Raw genomic sequence first — 15,895 nt, forward strand, 5'->3', positions numbered from 1 at the left:
TTTATAACTGTTAGCCTAATGGCTGGTCAAAGTCATTCTTTATAATAGTTAGCCTAATGGCTGGTCAAAGTCATTCTTTATAACTGTTAGCCTAATGGCTGGTCAAAGTCATTCTTTATAACTGTTAGCCTAATGGCTGGTCAAAGTCATTCTTTATAACAGTTAGCCTAATGGCTGGTCAAAGTCATTCTTTATAACAGTTAGCCTAATGGCTGGTCAAAGTCATTCTTTATAATAGTTAGCCTAATGGCTGGTCAAAGTCATTCTTTATAACAGTTAGCCTAATGGCTGGTCAAAGTCATTCTTTATAACAGTTAGCCTAATGGCTGGTCAAAGTCATTCTTTATAACAGTTAGCCTAATGGCTGGTCAAAGTCATTCTTCATAACAGTTAGCCTAATGGCTGGTCAAAGTCATTCTTTATAACAGTTAGCCTAATGGCTGGTCAAAGTCATTCTTTATAACAGTTAGCCTAATGGCTGGTCAAAGTCATTCTTTATAATAGTTAGCCTAATGGCTGGTCAAAGTCATTCTTTATAACAGTTAGCCTAATGGCTGGTCAAAGTCATTCTTTATAACAGTTAGCCTAATGGCTGGTCAAAGTCATTCTTTATAACAGTTAGCCTAATGGCTGGTCAAAGTCATTCTTTATAACAGTTAGCCTAATGGCTGGTCAAAGTCATTCTTTATAATAGTTAGCCTAATGGCTGGTCAAAGTCATTCTTTATAATAGTTGCCTAATGGCTGGTCAAAGTCATTCTTTCATAACAGTTAGCCTAATGGCTGGTCAAAGTCATTCTTTATAACAGTTAGCCTAATGGCTGGTCAAAGTCATTCTTTATAACAGTTAGCCTAATGGCTGGTCAAAGTCATTCTTTATAACAGTTAGCCTAATGGCTGGTCAAAGTCATTCTTTATAACAGTTAGCCTAATGGCTGGTCAAAGTCATTCTTTATAACAGTTAGCCTAATGGCTGGTCAAAGTCATTCTTTATAACAGTTAGCCTAATGGCTGGTCAAAGTCATTCTTTATAACAGTTAGCCTAATGGCTGGTCAAAGTCATTCTTTATAACAGTTAGCCTAATGGCTGGTCAAAGTCATTCTTTATAACAGTTAGCCTAATGGCTGGTCAAAGTCATTCTTATGCTAATGGTGGTCAAAGTCATTCTTTATAATAGTTAGCCTAATGGCTGGTCAAAGTCATTCTTTATAACAGTTAGCCTAATGGCTGGTCAAAGTCATTCTTTATAACAGTTAGCCTAATGGCTGGTCAAAGTCATTCTTTATAATAGTTAGCCTAATGGCTGGTCAAAGTCATTCTTTATAATAGTTAGCCTAATGGCTGGTCAAAGTCATTCTTTATAACAGTTAGTCAAAGTCATTCTTTATAATGTTAGCCTAATGGCTGGTCAAAGTCATTCTTTATAACAGTTAATTAGCCTAATGGCTGGTCAAAGTTATTCTTTATAACAGTTAGCCTAATGGCTGGTCAAAGTCATTATTTATAACACTTAGCCTAATGGCTGGTCTAAGTCATTCTTGAAGTTCATTCTTTATAACAGTTAGCCTAATGGCTGGTCAAAGTCATTTCTTTATAACAGTTAGCCTAATGGCTGGTCAAAGTCATTCTTTATAACAGTTAGCCTAATGGCTGGTCAAAGTCATTCTTTATAACAGTTTAGCCTAATGGCTGGTCAAAGTCATTCTTTATAACAACAGCCTAATGGCTGGTCAAAGTCATTCTTTATAACAGTTAGCCTAATGGCTGGTCAAAGTCATTCTTTATAACAGTTAGCCTAATGGGCTGGTCAAAGTCATTCTTTATAAAGTTAGCCTAATGGCTGGTCAAAAAGTCATTCTTTATAACAGTTAGCCTAATGGCTGGTCAAAGTCATTCTTTATAACAGTTAGCCTAATGGCTGGTCAAAGTCATTCTTTATAACAGCCTAATGGCTGGTCAAAGTCATTCTTTATAACAGTTAGCCTAATGGCTGGTCAAAAGTCATTCTTTATAATAGTTAGCCTAATGGCTGGTCAAAGTCATTCTTTATAACAGTTAGCCTAATGGCTTGGTCAAAGTCATTCTTTATAACAGTTAGCCTAATGGCTGGTCAAAGTCATTCTTTATAACAGTTAGCCTAATGGCTGGTCAAAGTCAGTCTTTATAACAGTTAGCCTAATGCTGGTCAAAGTCATTCTTTATAACAGCCTAATGGCTGGTCAAAGTCATTCTTATAAACAGTTAGCCTAATGGCTGTCAAAGTCATTCTTTATAAACAGTTAGCCTAATGGCTGGTCAAAGTCATTCTTTATAACAGCCTAATGGCTGGTCAAAGTCATTCTTTATAACAGTTAGCCTAATGGCTGGTCAAAGTCATTCTTTATAATACAGTTAGCCTAATGGCTGGTCAAAGTCATTCTTTATAACAGTTTAGCCTAATGGCTGGTCAAAGTCATTCTTTATAACAGTTAGCCTAATGGCTGGTCAAAGTCATTCTTTATAACAGTTAGCCTAATGGCTGGTCAAAGTCATTCTTTATAACAGTTAGCCTAATGGCTGGTCAAAGTCATTCTTTATAACAGTTAGCCTAATGGCTGGTCAAAGTCATTCTTTATAACAGTTAGCCTAATGGCTGGTCAAAGTCATTCTTTATAACAGTTAGCCTAATGGCTGGTCAAAGTCATTCTTTATAACAGTTAGCCTAATGGCTGGTCAAAGTCATTCTTTATAACAGTTAGCCTAATGGCTGGTCAAAGTCATTCTTTATAACAGTTAGCCTAATGGCTGGTCAAAGTCATTCTTTATAACAGTTAGCCTAATGGCTGGTCAAAGTCATTCTTTATAACAGTTAGCCTAATGGCTGGTCAAAGTCATTCTTTATAACAGTTAGCCTAATGGCTGGTCAAAGTCATTCTTTATAACAGTTAGCCTAATGGCTGGTCAAAGTCATTCTTTATAACAGTTAGCCTAATGGCTGGTCAAAGTCATTCTTTATAACAGCCTAATGGCTGGTCAAAGTCATTCTTTATAACAGTTAGCCTAATGGCTGGTCAAAGTCATTCTTTATAACAGTTAGCCTAATGGCTGGTCAAAGTCATTCTTTATAACAGTTAGCCTAATGGCTGGTCAAAGTCATTCTTTATAACAGTTAGCCTAATGGCTGGTCAAAGTCATTCTTTATAACAGTTAGCCTAATGGCTGGTCAAAGTCATTCTTTATAACAGTTAGCCTAATGGCTGGTCAAAGTCATTCTTTATAACAGTTAGCCTAATGGCTGGTCAAAGTCATTCTTTATAACAGTTAGCCTAATGGCTGGTCAAAGTCATTCTTTATAACAGTTAGCCTAATGGCTGGTCAAAGTCATTCTTTATAACAGTTAGCCTAATGGCTGGTCAAAGTCATTCTTTATAACAGTTAGCCTAATGGCTGGTCAAAGTCATTCTTTATAACAGTTAGCCTAATGGCTGGTCAAAGTCATTCTTTATAACAGTTAGCCTAATGGCTGGTCAAAGTCATTCTTTATAACAGTTAGCCTAATGGCTGGTCAAAGTCATTCTTTATAACAGTTAGCCTAATGGCTGGTCAAAGTCATTCTTTATAACAGTTAGCCTAATGGCTGGTCAAAGTCATTCTTTATAACAGTTAGCCTAATGGCTGGTCAAAGTCATTCTTTATAACAGTTAGCCTAATGGCTGGTCAAAGTCATTCTTTATAACAGTTAGCCTAATGGCTGGTCAAAGTCATTCTTTATAACAGTTAGCCTAATGGCTGGTCAAAGTCATTCTTTATAACAGTTAGCCTAATGGCTGGTCAAAGTCATTCTTTATAACAGTTAGCCTAATGGCTGGTCAAAGTCATTCTTTATAACAGTTAGCCTAATGGCTGGTCAAAGTCATTCTTTATAACAGCCTAATGGCTGGTCAAAGTCATTCTTTATAACAGTTAGCCTAATGGCTGGTCAAAGTCATTCTTTATAACAGTTAGCCTAATGGCTGGTCAAAGTCATTCTTTATAACAGTTAGCCTAATGGCTGGTCAAAGTCATTCTTTATAACAGTTAGCCTAATGGCTGGTCAAAGTCATTCTTTATAACAGTTAGCCTAATGGCTGGTCAAAGTCATTCTTTATAACAGTTAGCCTAATGGCTGGTCAAAGTCATTCTTTATAACAGTTAGCCTAATGGCTGGTCAAAGTCATTCTTTATAACAGTTAGCCTAATGGCTGGTCAAAGTCATTCTTTATAACAGTTAGCCTAATGGCTGGTCAAAGTCATTCTTTATAACAGTTAGCCTAATGGCTGGTCAAAGTCATTCTTTATAACAGTTAGCCTAATGGCTGGTCAAAGTCATTCTTTATAACAGTTAGCCTAATGGCTGGTCAAAGTCATTCTTTATAACAGTTAGCCTAATGGCTGGTCAAAGTCATTCTTTATAACAGTTAGCCTAATGGCTGGTCAAAGTCATTCTTTATAACAGTTAGCCTAATGGCTGGTCAAAGTCATTCTTTATAACAGTTAGCCTAATGGCTGGTCAAAGTCATTCTTTATAACAGCCTAATGGCTGGTCAAAGTCATTCTTTATAACAGTTAGCCTAATGGCTGGTCAAAGTCATTCTTTATAACAGTTAGCCTAATGGCTGGTCAAAGTCATTCTTTATAACAGTTAGCCTAATGGCTGGTCAAAGTCATTCTTTATAACAGTTAGCCTAATGGCTGGTCAAAGTCATTCTTTATAACAGTTAGCCTAATGGCTGGTCAAAGTCATTCTTTATAACAGTTAGCCTAATGGCTGGTCAAAGTCATTCTTTATAACAGTTAGCCTAATGGCTGGTCAAAGTCATTCTTTATAACAGTTAGCCTAATGGCTGGTCAAAGTCATTCTTTATAACAGTTAGCCTAATGGCTGGTCAAAGTCATTCTTTATAACAGTTAGCCTAATGGCTGGTCAAAGTCATTCTTTATAACAGTTAGCCTAATGGCTGGTCAAAGTCATTCTTTATAACAGTTAGCCTAATGGCTGGTCAAAGTCATTCTTTATAACAGTTAGCCTAATGGCTGGTCAAAGTCATTCTTTATAACAGTTAGCCTAATGGCTGGTCAAAGTCATTCTTTATAACAGTTAGCCTAATGGCTGGTCAAAGTCATTCTTTATAACAGTTAGCCTAATGGCTGGTCAAAGTCATTCTTTATAACAGTTAGCCTAATGGCTGGTCAAAGTCATTCTTTATAACAGCCTAATGGCTGGTCAAAGTCATTCTTTATAACAGTTAGCCTAATGGCTGGTCAAAGTCATTCTTTATAACAGTTAGCCTAATGGCTGGTCAAAGTCATTCTTTATAACAGTTAGCCTAATGGCTGGTCAAAGTCATTCTTTATAACAGTTAGCCTAATGGCTGGTCAAAGTCATTCTTTATAACAGTTAGCCTAATGGCTGGTCAAAGTCATTCTTTATAATAGTTAGTTAGCCTAATGGCTGGTCAAAGTCATTCTTTATAACAGTTAGCCTAATGGCTGGTCAAAGTCATTCTTTATAACAGTTAGCCTAATGGCTGGTCAAAGTCATTTTTATAACAGTTAGCCTAATGGCTGTCAAAGTCATTCTTTATAACAGTTAGCCTAATGGCTGGTCAAAGTCATTCTTTATAACAGTTAGCCTAATGGCTGGTCAAAGTCATTCTTTATAACAGTTAGCCTAATGGCTGGTCAAAGTCATTCTTTATAACAGTTAGCCTAATGGCTGGTCAAAGTCATTCTTTATAACAGTTAGCCTAATGGCTGGTCAAAGTCATTCTTTATAACAGTTAGCCTAATGGCTGGTCAAAGTCATTCTTTATAACAGTTAGCCTAATGGCTGGTCAAAGTCATTCTTTATAACAGTTAGCCTAATGGCTGGTCAAAGTCATTCTTTATAACAGTTAGCCTAATGGCTGGTCAAAGTCATTCTTTATAACAGTTAGCCTAATGGCTGGTCAAAGTCATTCTTTATAACAGTTAGCCTAATGGCTGGTCAAAGTCATTCTTTATAACAGTTAGCCTAATGGCTGGTCAAAGTCATTCTTTATAACAGTTAGCCTAATGGCTGGTCAAAGTCATTCTTTATAACAGTTAGCCTAATGGCTGGTCAAAGTCATTCTTTATAACAGTTAGCCTAATGGCTGGTCAAAGTCATTCTTTATAACAGTTAGCCTAATGGCTGGTCAAAGTCATTCTTTATAACAGTTAGCCTAATGGCTGGTCAAAGTCATTCTTTATAACAGTTAGCCTAATGGCTGGTCAAAGTCATTCTTTATAACAGTTAGCCTAATGGCTGGTCAAAGTCATTCTTTATAACAGTTAGCCTAATGGCTGGTCAAAGTCATTCTTTATAACAGTTAGCCTAATGGCTGGTCAAAGTCATTCTTTATAACAGTTAGCCTAATGGCTGGTCAAAGTCATTCTTTATAACAGTTAGCCTAATGGCTGGTCAAAGTCATTCTTTATAACAGTTAGCCTAATGGCTGGTCAAAGTCATTCTTTATAACAGTTAGCCTAATGGCTGGTCAAAGTCATTCTTTATAACAGTTAGCCTAATGGCTGGTCAAAGTCATTCTTTATAACAGTTAGCCTAATGGCTGGTCAAAGTCATTCTTTATAACAGTTAGCCTAATGGCTGGTCAAAGTCATTCTTTATAACAGTTAGCCTAATGGCTGGTCAAAGTCATTCTTTATAACAGTTAGCCTAATGGCTGGTCAAAGTCATTCTTTATAACAGTTAGCCTAATGGCTGGTCAAAGTCATTCTTTATAACAGTTAGCCTAATGGCTGGTCAAAGTCATTCTTTATAACAGTTAGCCTAATGGCTGGTCAAAGTCATTCTTTATAACAGTTAGCCTAATGGCTGGTCAAAGTCATTCTTTATAACAGTTAGCCTAATGGCTGGTCAAAGTCATTCTTTATAACAGTTAGCCTAATGGCTGGTCAAAGTCATTCTTTATAACAGTTAGCCTAATGGCTGGTCAAAGTCATTCTTTATAACAGTTAGCCTAATGGCTGGTCAAAGTCATTCTTTATAACAGTTAGCCTAATGGCTGGTCAAAGTCATTCTTTATAACAGTTAGCCTAATGGCTGGTCAAAGTCATTCTTTATAACAGTTAGCCTAATGGCTGGTCAAAGTCATTCTTTATAACAGTTAGCCTAATGGCTGGTCAAAGTCATTCTTTATAACAGTTAGCCTAATGGCTGGTCAAAGTCATTCTTTATAACAGTTAGCCTAATGGCTGGTCAAAGTCATTCTTTATAACAGTTAGCCTAATGGCTGGTCAAAGTCATTCTTTATAACAGTTAGCCTAATGGCTGGTCAAAGTCATTCTTTATAACAGTTAGCCTAATGGCTGGTCAAAGTCATTCTTTATAACAGTTAGCCTAATGGCTGGTCAAAGTCATTCTTTATAACAGTTAGCCTAATGGCTGGTCAAAGTCATTCTTTATAACAGTTAGCCTAATGGCTGGTCAAAGTCATTCTTTATAACAGTTAGCCTAATGGCTGGTCAAAGTCATTCTTTATAACAGTTAGCCTAATGGCTGGTCAAAGTCATTCTTTATAACAGTTAGCCTAATGGCTGGTCAAAGTCATTCTTTATAACAGTTAGCCTAATGGCTGGTCAAAGTCATTCTTTATAACAGTTAGCCTAATGGCTGGTCAAAGTCATTCTTTATAACAGTTAGCCTAATGGCTGGTCAAAGTCATTCAAATGCTGGTCAAAGTCATTCTTTATAACAGTTAGCCTAATGGCTGGTCAAAGTCATTCTTTATAACAGTTAGCCTAATGGCTGGTCAAAGTCATTCTTTATAACAGTTAGCCTAATGGCTGGTCAAAGTCATTCTTTATAACAGTTAGCCTAATGGCTGGTCAAAGTCATTCTTTATAACAGTTAGCCTAATGGCTGGTCAAAGTCATTCTTTATAACAGTTAGCCTAATGGCTGGTCAAAGTCATTCTTTATAACAGTTAGCCTAATGGCTGGTCAAAGTCATTCTTTATAACAGTTAGCCTAATGGCTGGTCAAAGTCATTCTTTATAACAGTTAGCCTAATGGCTGGTCAAAGTCATTCTTTATAACAGTTAGCCTAATGGCTGGTCAAAGTCATTCTTTATAACAGTTAGCCTAATGGCTGGTCAAAGTCATTCTTTATAACAGTTAGCCTAATGGCTGGTCAAAGTCATTCTTTATAACAGTTAGCCTAATGGCTGGTCAAAGTCATTCTTTATAACAGTTAGCCTAATGGCTGGTCAAAGTCATTCTTTATAACAGTTAGCCTAATGGCTGGTCAAAGTCATTCTTTATAACAGTTAGCCTAATGGCTGGTCAAAGTCATTCTTTATAACAGTTAGCCTAATGGCTGGTCAAAGTCATTCTTTATAACAGTTAGCCTAATGGCTGGTCAAAGTCATTCTTTATAACAGTTAGCCTAATGGCTGGTCAAAGTCATTCTTTATAACAGTTAGCCTAATGGCTGGTCAAAGTCATTCTTTATAACAGTTAGCCTAATGGCTGGTCAAAGTCATTCTTTATAACAGTTAGCCTAATGGCTGGTCAAAGTCATTCTTTATAACAGTTAGCCTAATGGCTGGTCAAAGTCATTCTTTATAACAGTTAGCCTAATGGCTGGTCAAAGTCATTCTTTAGCTAAGGTCAAAGTCATCTTTATAAAGTTAGCCTAATGGCTGGTCAAAGTCATTCTTTATAACAGTTAGCCTAATGGCTGGTCAAAGTCATTCTTTATAACAGTTAGCCTAATGGCTGGTCAAAGTCATTCTTTATAACAGTTAGCCTAATGGCTGGTCAAAGTCATTCTTTATAACAGTTAGCCTAATGGCTGGTCAAAGTCATTCTTTTATAACAGTTAGCCTAATGGCTGGTCAAAGTCATTCTTTATAACAGTTAGCCTAATGGCTGGTCAAAGTCATTCTTTATAACAGCCTAATGGCTGGTCAAAGTCATTCTTTATAACAGTTAGCCTAATGGCTGGTCAAAGTCATTCTTTATAACAGTTAGCCTAATGGCTGGTCAAAGTCATTCTTTATAACAGTTAGCCTAATGGCTGGTCAAAGTCATTCTTTATAACAGTTAGCCTAATGGCTGGTCAAAGTCATTCTTTATAACAGTTAGCCTAATGGCTGGTCAAAGTCATTCTTTATAACAGTTAGCCTAATGGCTGGTCAAAGTCATTCTTTATAACAGTTAGCCTAATGGCTGGTCAAAGTCATTCTTCATAACAGTTAGCCTAATGGCTGGTCAAAGTCATTCTTTATAACAGTTAGCCTAATGGCTGGTCAAAGTCATTCTTTATAACAGTTAGCCTAATGGCTGGTCAAAGTCATTCTTTATAACAGTTAGCCTAATGGCTGGTCAAAGTCATTCTTTATAACAGTTAGCCTAATGGCTGGTCAAAGTCATTCTTTATAACAGTTAGCCTAATGGCTGGTCAAAGTCATTCTTTATAACAGTTAGCCTAATGGCTGGTCAAAGTCATTCTTTATAACAGTTAGCCTAATGGCTGGTCAAAGTCATTCTTTATAACAGTTAGCCTAATGGCTGGTCAAAGTCATTCTTTATAACAGTTAGCCTAATGGCTGGTCAAAGTCATTCTTTATAACAGTTAGCCTAATGGCTGGTCAAAGTCATTCTTTATAACAGTTAGCCTAATGGCTGGTCAAAGTCATTCTTTATAACAGTTAGCCTAATGGCTGGTCAAAGTCATTCTTTATAACAGTTAGCCTAATGGCTGGTCAAAGTCATTCTTTATAACAGTTAGCCTAATGGCTGGTCAAAGTCATTCTTTATAACAGTTAGCCTAATGGCTGGTCAAAGTCATTCTTTATAACAGTTAGCCTAATGGCTGGTCAAAGTCATTCTTTATAACAGTTAGCCTAATGGCTGGTCAAAGTCATTCTTTATAACAGTTAGCCTAATGGCTGGTCAAAGTCATTCTTTATAACAGTTAGCCTAATGGCTGGTCAAAGTCATTCTTTATAACAGTTAGCCTAATGGCTGGTCAAAGTCATTCTTTATAACAGTTAGCCTAATGGCTGGTCAAAGTCATTCTTTATAACAGTTAGCCTAATGGCTGGTCAAAGTCATTCTTTATAACAGTTAGCCTAATGGCTGGTCAAAGTCATTCTTTATAACAGTTAGCCTAATGGCTGGTCAAAGTCATTCTTTATAACAGTTAGCCTAATGGCTGGTCAAAGTCATTCTTTATAACAGTTAGCCTAATGGCTGGTCAAAGTCATTCTTTATAACATGTTAGCCTAATGGCTGGTCAAAGTCATTCTTTATAACAGTTAGCCTAATGGCTGGTCAAAGTCATTCTTTATAACAGTTAGCCTAATGGCTGGTCAAAGTCATTCTTTATAACAGTTAGCCTAATGGCTGGTCAAAGTCATTCTTTATAACAGTTAGCCTAATGGCTGTAAGTCAAAGTCATTCATCTTTATAACAGTTAGCCTAATGGCTGGTCAAAGTCATTCTTTATAACAGTTAGCCTAATGGCTGGTCAAAGTCATTCTTTATAACAGTTAGCCTAATGGCTGGTCAAAGTCATTCTTTATAACAGTTAGCCTAATGGCTGGTCAAAGTCATTCTTTATAACAGTTAGCCTAATGGCTGGTCAAAGTCATTCTTTATAACAGTTAGCCTAATGGCTGGTCAAAGTCATTCTTTATAACAGTTAGCCTAATGGCTGGTCAAAGTCATTCTTTATAACAGTTAGCCTAATGGCTGGTCAAAGTCATTCTTTATAACAGTTAGCCTAATGGCTGGTCAAAGTCATTCTTTATAACAGTTAGCCTAATGGCTGGTCAAAGTCATTCTTTATAACAGTTAGCCTAATGGCTGGTCAAAGTCATTCTTTATAACAGTTAGCCTAATGGCTGGTCAAAGTCATTCTTTATAACAGTTAGCCTAATGGCTGGTCAAAGTCATTCTTTATAACAGTTAGCCTAATGGCTGGTCAAAGTCATTCTTTATAACAGTTAGCCTAATGGCTGGTCAAAGTCATTCTTTATAACAGTTAGCCTAATGGCTGGTCAAAGTCATTCTTTATAACAGTTAGCCTAATGGCTGGTCAAAGTCATTCTTTATAACAGTTAGCCTAATGGCTGGTCAAAGTCATTCTTTATAACAGTTAGCCTAATGGCTGGTCAAAGTCATTCTTTATAACTGTTAGCCTAATGGCTGGTCAAAGTCATTCTTTATAACAGTTAGCCTAATGGCTGGTCAAAGTCATTCTTTATAACAGTTAGCCTAATGGCTGGTCAAAGTCATTCTTTATAACAGTTAGCCTAATGGCTGGTCAAAGTCATTCTTTATAACAGTTAGCCTAATGGCTGGTCAAAGTCATTCTTTATAACAGTTAGCCTAATGGCTGGTCAAAGTCATTCTTTATAACAGTTAGCCTAATGGCTGGTCAAAGTCATTCTTTATAACAGCCTAATGGCTGGTCAAAGTCATTCTTTATAACAGTTAGCCTAATGGCTGGTCAAAGTCATTCTTTATAACAGTTAGCCTAATGGCTGGTCAAAGTCATTCTTTATAACAGTTAGCCTAATGGCTGGTCAAAGTCATTCTTTATAACAGTTAGCCTAATGGCTGGTCAAAGTCATTCTTTATAACAGTTAGCCTAATGGCTGGTCAAAGTCATTCTTTATAACAGTTAGCCTAATGGCTGGTCAAAGTCATTCTTTATAACAGTTAGCCTAATGGCTGGTCAAAGTCATTCTTTATAACAGTTAGCCTAATGGCTGGTCAAAGTCATTCTTTATAACAGTTAGCCTAATGGCTGGTCAAAGTCATTCTTTATAACAGTTAGCCTAATGGCTGGTCAAAGTCATTCTTTATAACAGTTAGCCTAATGGCTGGTCAAAGTCATTCTTTATAACAGTTAGCCTAATGGCTGGTCAAAGTCATTCTTTATAACAGTTAGCCTAATGGCTGGTCAAAGTCATTCTTTATAACAGTTAGCCTAATGGCTGGTCAAAGTCATTCTTTATAACAGTTAGCCTAATGGCTGGTCAAAGTCATTCTTTATAACAGTTAGCCTAATGGCTGGTCAAAGTCATTCTTTATAATAGTTAGCCTAATGGCTGGTCAAAGTCATTCTTTATAACAGTTAGCCTAATGGCTGGTCAAAGTCATTCTTTATAATAGTTAGCCTAATGGCTGGTCAAAGTCATTCTTTATAACAGTTAGCCTAATGGCTGGTCAAAGTCATTCTTTATAACAGTTAGCCTAATGGCTGGTCAAAGTCATTCTTTATAACAGTTAGCCTAATGGCTGGTCAAAGTCATTCTTTATAACAGCCTAATGGCTGGTCAAAGTCATTCTTTATAACAGTTAGCCTAATGGCTGGTCAAAGTCATTCTTTATAACAGTTAGCCTAATGGCTGGTCAAAGTCATTCTTTTATAACAGTTAGCCTAATGGCTGGTCAAAGTCATTCTTTATAACAGTTAGCCTAATGGCTGGTCAAAGTCATTCTTTATAACAGTTAGCCTAATGGCTGGTCAAAGTCATTCTTTATAACAGTTAGCCTAATGGCTGGTCAAAGTCATTCTTTATAACAGTTAGCCTAATGGCTGGTCAAAGTCATTCTTTATAACAGTTAGCCTAATGGCTGGTCAAAGTCATTCTTTATAACAGTTAGCCTAATGGCTGGTCAAAGTCATTCTTTATAACAGTTAGCCTAATGGCTGGTCAAAGTCATTCTTTATAACAGTTAGCCTAATGGCTGGTCAAAGTCATTCTTTATAACAGTTAGCCTAATGGCTGGTCAAAGTCATTCTTTATAACAGTTAGCCTAATGGCTGGTCAAAGTCATTCTTTATAACAGTTAGCCTAATGGCTGGTCAAAGTCATTCTTTATAATAGTTAGCCTAATGGCTGGTCAAAGTCATTCTTTATAACAGCCTAATGGCTGGTCAAAGTCATTCTTTATAACAGTTAGCCTAATGGCTGGTCAAAGTCATTCTTTATAACAGTTAGCCTAATGGCTGGTCAAAGTCATTCTTTATAATAGTTAGCCTAATGGCTGGTCAAAGTCATTCTTTATAACAGTTAGCCTAATGGCTGGTCAAAGTCATTCTTTATAATAGTTAGCCTAATGGCTGGTCAAAGTCATTCTTTATAATAGTTAGCCTAATGGCTGGTCAAAGTCATTCTTTATAACAGTTAGCCTAATGGCTGGTCAAAGTCATTCTTTATAACAGTTAGCCTAATGGCTGGTCAAAGTCATTCTTTATAACAGTTAGCCTAATGGCTGGTCAAAGTCATTCTTTATAACAGTTAGCCTAATGGCTGGTCAAAGTCATTCTTTATAACAGTTAGCCTAATGGCTGGTCAAAGTCATTCTTTATAACAGTTAGCCTAATGGCTGGTCAAAGTCATTCTTTATAACAGTTAGCCTAATGGCTGGTCAAAGTCATTCTTTATAACAGTTAGCCTAATGGCTGGTCAAAGTCATTCTTTATAACAGTTAGCCTAATGGCTGGTCAAAGTCATTCTTTATAACAGTTAGCCTAATGGCTGGTCAAAGTCATTCTTTATAACAGTTAGCCTAATGGCTGGTCAAAGTCATTCTTTATAACAGTTAGCCTAATGGCTGGTCAAAGTCATTCTTTATAACAGTTAGCCTAATGGCTGGTCAAAGTCATTCTTTATAACAGTTAGCCTAATGGCTGGTCAAAGTCATTCTTTATAACAGTTAGCCTAATGGCTGGTCAAAAAGTCATATCTTCTTTATAACAGTTAGCCTAATGGCTGGTCAAAGTCATTCTTTATAACAGTTAGCCTAATGGCTGGTCAAAGTCATTCTTTATAACAGTTAGCCTAATGGCTGGTCAAAGTCATTCTTTATAACAGTTAGCCTAATGGCTGGTCAAAGTCATTCTTTATAACAGTTAGCCTAATGGCTGGTCAAAGTCATTCTTTATAACAGTTAGCCTAATGGCTGGTCAAAGTCATTCTTTATAACAGTTAGCCTAATGGCTGGTCAAAGTCATTCTTTATAACAGTTAGCCTAATGGCTGGTCAAAGTCATTCTTTATAACAGTTAGCCTAATGGCTGGTCAAAGTCATTCTTTATAACAGTTAGCCTAATGGCTGGTCAAAGTCATTCTTTATAACAGTTAGCCTAATGGCTGGTCAAAGTCATTCTTTATAACAGTTAGCCTAATGGCTGGTCAAAGTCATTCTTTATAACAGTTAGCCTAATGGCTGGTCAAAGTCATTCTTTATAACAGTTAGCCTAATGGCTGGTCAAAGTCATTCTTTATAACAGTTAGCCTAATGGCTGGTCAAAGTCATTCTTTATAACAGTTAGCCTAATGGCTGGTCAAAGTCATTCTTTATAACAGTTAGCCTAATGGCTGGGTCAAAGTCATTCTTTATAACAGTTAGCCTAATGGCTGGTCAAAGTCATTCTTTATAACAGTTAGCCTAATGGCTGGTCAAAGTCATTCTTTATAACAGTTAGCCTAATGGCTGGTCAAAGTCATTCTTTATAACAGTTAGCCTAATGGCTGGTCAAAGTCATTCTTTATAACAGTTAGCCTAATGGCTGGTCAAAGTCATTCTTTATAACAGTTAGCCTAATGGCTGGTCAAAGTCATTCTTTATAACAGTTAGCCTAATGGCTGGTCAAAGTCATTCTTTATAACAGTTAGCCTAATGGCTGGTCAAAGTCATTCTTTATAACAGTTAGCCTAATGGCTGGTCAAAGTCATTCTTTATAACAGTTAGCCTAATGGCTGGTCAAAGTCATTCTTTATAACAGTTAGCCTAATGGCTGGTCAAAGTCATTCTTTATAACAGTTAGCCTAATGGCTGGTCAAAGTCATTCTTTATAACAGTTAGCCTAATGCTGGTCAAAGTCATTCTTTATAACAGTTAGCCTAATGGCTGGTCAAAGTCATTCTTTATAACAGTTAGCCTAATGGCTGGTCAAAGTCATTCTTTATAACAGTTAGCCTAATGGCTGGTCAAAGTCATTCTTTATAACAGTTAGCCTAATGGCTGGTCAAAGTCATTCTTTATAACAGTTAGCCTAATGGCTGGTCAAAGTCATTCTTTATAACAGTTAGCCTAATGGCTGGTCAAAGTCATTCTTTATAACAGTTAGCCTAATGGCTGGTCAAAGTCATTCTTTATAACAGTTAGCCTAATGGCTGGTCAAAGTCATTCTTTATAACAGTAGCCTAATGGCTGGTCAAAGTCATTCTTTATAACAGTTAGCCTAATGGCTGGTCAAAGTCATTCTTTATAACAGTTAGCCTAATGGCTGGTCAAAGTCATTCTTTATAACAGTTAGCCTAATGGCTGGTCAAAGTCATTCTTTATAACAGTTAGCCTAATGGCTGGTCAAAGTCATTCTTTATAACAGTTAGCCTAATGGCTGGTCAAAGTCATTCTTTATAACAGTTAGCCTAATGGCTGGTCAAAGTCATTCTTTATAACAGTTAGCCTAATGGCTGGTCAAAGTCATTCTTTATAACAGTTAGCCTAATGGCTGGTCAAAGTCATTCTTTATAACAGTTAGCCTAATGGCTGGTCAAAGTCATTCTTTATAACAGTTAGCCTAATGGCTGGTCAAAGTCATTCTTTATAACAGTTAGCCTAATGGCTGGTCAAAGTCATTCTTTATAACAGTTAGCCTAATGGCTGGTCAAAGTCATTCTTTATAACAGTTAGCCTAATGGCTGGTCAAAGTCATTCTTTATAACAGTTAGCCTAATGGCTGGTCAAAGTCATTCTTTATAACAGTTAGCCTAATGGCTGGTCAAAGTCATTCTTTATAACAGTTAGCCTAATGGCTGGTCAAAGTCATTCTTTATAACAGTTAGCCTAATGGCTGGTCAAAGTCA

This window comes from Argopecten irradians, chromosome 1, assembly GCF_041381155.1.
Source record: "Argopecten irradians isolate NY chromosome 1, Ai_NY, whole genome shotgun sequence".
Lineage (NCBI taxonomy): Eukaryota > Metazoa > Mollusca > Bivalvia > Pectinida > Pectinidae > Argopecten > Argopecten irradians.